A 4,052-nucleotide genomic window follows, 5' to 3' on the forward strand; every position below is an offset into this window, starting at 1 on the left:
ATAAAAAAATTTTATTTATTTATTTGAAAGAGAAAGCAGAGTGCACATGTGTGCGCATGAAGTGAGGGGAAAGGCAGAGGGAGAGGGAGAAGCAGACTCCCCGCTGAGCAAGGAGCGGATTCGGGGCTCAATCCCAGGACCCTGGAATCATGACCTGAGCTGAAGGCAGATGCTTAACCGCCTGAGCCACTCAGGCACCCCTAAAAATAAACATAAAAAAAAAAGATTTTATTTATTTATTTTAGAGAGGGGGGGGGTGTGGGTGGGCCGGGGGGGAGGGGGAGGAGAGAATCCTCAAGCAGACTCCTGGCTGAGCAGGGAGCCTGAGGCAGGGCTTCATCCCAGGACCTTGAGGTCATGACCTGAGCTGAATCAAGAGTCAGCTGCTTAACCAACTGAGCCACCTAGGTGCCCCAAGTGTTTTGTATTTCTAATGCTTTCCTCAGCAGCTGAGGACAGCTGGGCCGGTTGGGGAAGTTCTACCAGAAGTCAGGCCTGTTGCTATTTCAGCAATTTCTTTTCTTCAAGTATTAGCACTATTTTACAAGAGGATTCTTTCCTGCTTTCCGGGGCAGGCAGAAGCCTCGGACCAGTTCTGGGAATGGGCCACGGGCTGCGGGCAGCCGTTAGGGCTGCAGGCTGAGCAGTTCGGCAGATAGGCTCTGGTCAGGGAGCTAGAACACTTGATTTCTGAGCCCAGATTTGTTCAGGCCTTGCAGAGGGACCCTGGATGCCTCCCAACCCCTCTGCATTGTGGTGTCCCCGTTGTCCTTGGGGTGGGATCCAGACCCCAGGCTTGACCGCAGAGAATTCCGTGGTGATGGGGCAGGAGAAAACTGCTTCCTTCTTCTTGGACCCCAGACAATACTTTCTTCCCCCTCCTTAGCTTCCCCTGCCTACTTTCCTTCCCTAGCCTCTGGGAATCAGGCTCCTGGGGGGCCAGAGCTCCTGGTGATACGCTGCCAGGGAAGGGCATCCTGAGGGCCGTGGGGACTCATCTGTAGGTAAAAGCACCCCCTGCCTTCTCTCCGTAGCCTGTGATCCTGTGTCTTCTCTTTCTCTCTCTTATTCTCACTCCAGCTCTTCCTCGGCCCCATGATGGATCTATTTTTCTTCTACTTTCCTGCCAGCCTTATTTATTCTATCTGCTCACCCACCATTCTGCCCAATTTTGCCACCACTTTCTCCAGAGGGAGCTGTTCTACCTGTCCCTGCTCTTTGCTCCTAGTACTCAGTACTCAGTGACTAGAACGGCCACCCAGGCGTCTTTGAAGTTCCCAGGCTGGAGGAAGGTCTGCCTTCTCCCTCCACTCCCCTGGTTTATCTTCTTTCTGTTCTAAGGGATTTTCTGGGAGGAAATCGCTAGCAGCTCAGGCACTCACCCATCCTATCCCTGGGAACTGGAATGTTCTTGCAGACTATTTCATGCCTTTCCTGCTGCAGTGGGAGCCTTTGTCTTTGCCTGGCTGCCTTCTCGTGCCACATGAGCCCCCTCTTGGCTCCTTCTTCCAGCCTGGACTTGAGGACATGGGGGCTGGCAATGGCACAGTGGTAAGGGAATTTTATTTTGCTGGGGTTCTCAGGTTTTGGTTCCCTTCGGGGCCCTCTGTTCTGGGGAGTCCTTTGCATCTACCTGGTTACCTTGCTGAGCAACTCCCTGACCGTCCTTCTCACGCTGGCAGACCCTGCCCTGCACTCCCCCATTTCTTCCTTCGCCACTTCTCCCTGGTGGAAATCCTCTACCCCACAACTCTCGTGCCTAGGATGCTGGCAGACCTCCTTGCCTCCTGCCCCACCATCTCAGCCGCCCGCTGCTTCACCCCGCTGTATTTCTCTGCCCTCTCTGGCGTCGCTGAAGGCTGTTTGCTTACCGCCAGGGCCGTGTCCACTACACTGCCATCCGTAGGCTGCTGCCTTATACCCCCCTGATGATCCGGGGGGTGCATGTGAGTATGGTGGGGGCCTCCTACCTCATGGGCCTCGTCACTGGTACCACCACTCACTCCATCTTCATCTTTACTTTGCCCTTCCGTGGTGCCAACACAATCCACCACTTCCTGTGTGACGTCCTGCCTGTGCTGAGACTGGCTAGTGCCAGCACCTTCTGGGGCAAAGTGGGCAATCTTGCCGTCACGATGGCCTTCATCCTGACCCCCTTCTTCTTACCGATCATAGCCTCCTATGCCTGTATCCTTGCCACCATCCTTGGGGTTGTGACATCCCAGGGGTGACGAAAAGTCTTCTCTACCTGTTCCTCCCCCTGTTTGTGGTCATGCTCTTTTTTGGGACTGGGACAGTTGCCTATATGAGGCCTTGGGCAGGCTCCTCTGAGGGCACGGACCAGATCCTTGCCTTCTTCTACGCAGTTGTTGCTCCTGTGTTCAACCCTTTTGTCTACACTCTGAGGGACAAGGAGGTCACAGGGGCAATGAGGTGCCTTGTGAAGAGATATGTTTGGAACCCTTGATTTCCTCGAGTTCTTGGAGATAAAGGCCTGATCCTTGGGTATTTTCAGAGGAGAGAGAAGCTAGGACCCTCAGACGCCAGGGGTCAGGCCTGCTCTGTTCATTGTGAATGTGGGATTCCTTGGCCTGCCCAGCTGGAGGGCCCAAGCCACTGACGTGCTGCTCAGAGCTCCGCTTCTGGAAGTCTCCTTTTATGGCCTTGACCTGACTTGTTTGTAGGTGCAGAGCTGCAAAAACATGCACTTGAGGGAAGGCTGAGGAGGGAAGGCGGCTGTGCCCATCTTGGGTGCAGATTGAGCAATTCTTGCTCTATTTGGAGGCTCAGGGCACCTTCTGGGGCTACGATTCCTGGAGATCTCTCTATCTTCTTCTCCCGGACTCCTCATTGCAAGCTTTTCTCTCTCATATCAGTTGCCTCTGGTACAGCAAGAGCTCCTTTACTCCAGGCGCAAGGTCTGGTCTGTGTGACTGGGTTGGCAGGGAGGGAACAGGACTAGGATCTGGCTCAGACACTCGGGCCGAGTCTTCCTTGGTGTTGCTTTAGGTCTGGAAGCATCTGTCTAGTACTTCACTCCTGATTTACAATGGCTATCCTGGGATCCCTGAGGTGTTGATATTCTCTACTTAACTTCCTTCTCACCTGCTGCCTGACTTGCTCTCTATTTTCTCTTCTGGTCGTAAGGTAGAAAGGCACATACAATTTCTCTCCTTTGACCAATCAAAAGGTCTGATCTGACCCCTAGACTCCCAAGATGATGCTTTTGTTTCTTGTAAACTGTCCCCAATTTCTACTTGGAGGCTACCTTGATTTGCTGGCCAGAGAGACCTGGCACCATTTTACTTTTCTTGGGAAGCCAGTTCTTGTTTGTTCATGAACTCTCCTTCAGCAATAAGCCGTAGGAGGGGCCAGTACAAGCAGGGAAATCACTCTCAAGACACAATAAATGGGGGCCTTTAAAAAAGCATTGATTTTCAGTTTACAAAATTAACATTGTTAATTGCAGAGAATTTTGCATTCAGAAGAAAAGAAAATAACTATTACCATTTTGGTGTTAATGTCCTTGGGAAATTATTGCATTCTGGTTTCCCTCTATATATGTATATAAATATATTTTTAAAAACTAAAAATGGGATTTTATTATTTAAATTGTTCTATAACCTTTATTTTCCACCATATTAAGCTATATTGTAGTACTTTACCATACAGGTAGAATTCTTTTTTTTTTTTTAAAGATTTTATTTATTTATTTGACAGAGAGAGACACAGCGAGAGAGGGAACACAAGCAGAGGGAGTGGGAGAGGGAGAAGCAGGCTCCCCGCAGAGCAGGGAGCCCAATGCGGGACTCAATCCCAGGACCCTGGGATCATGACCTGAGCTGAAGGCAGCCGCCTAACCAACTGAGCCACCCAGGCGCCTCCATACAGGTAGAATTCTAAAGCATGATTTTAATATCCTTATAGTATCAATATATGGATAAATACTATAATATTAAGCAACTCCTATTATTGGAATTAATCATTTTTGGTATGAATATTGCAGAGATAGAAATCATTGCAATTATATCTTTGTATTCTTATGTCTTTTA

General features: G+C 50.0%; 1 pseudogene; it reads left to right on the forward strand.

The window, feature by feature from the left end:
- The first annotated feature begins 1,527 nt into the window (after positions 1–1,527).
- LOC123838634 (olfactory receptor 10P22-like) lies at positions 1,528–2,467 on the forward strand (annotated as a pseudogene).
- Positions 2,468–4,052: the final 1,585 nt, after the last annotated feature.

Source organism: Mirounga angustirostris, unplaced genomic scaffold, assembly GCF_029215605.1.
Source record: "Mirounga angustirostris isolate CCGP_5_RB_7025 unplaced genomic scaffold, mMirAng1.0.hap1 SCAF_5, whole genome shotgun sequence".
NCBI lineage: Eukaryota > Metazoa > Chordata > Mammalia > Carnivora > Phocidae > Mirounga > Mirounga angustirostris.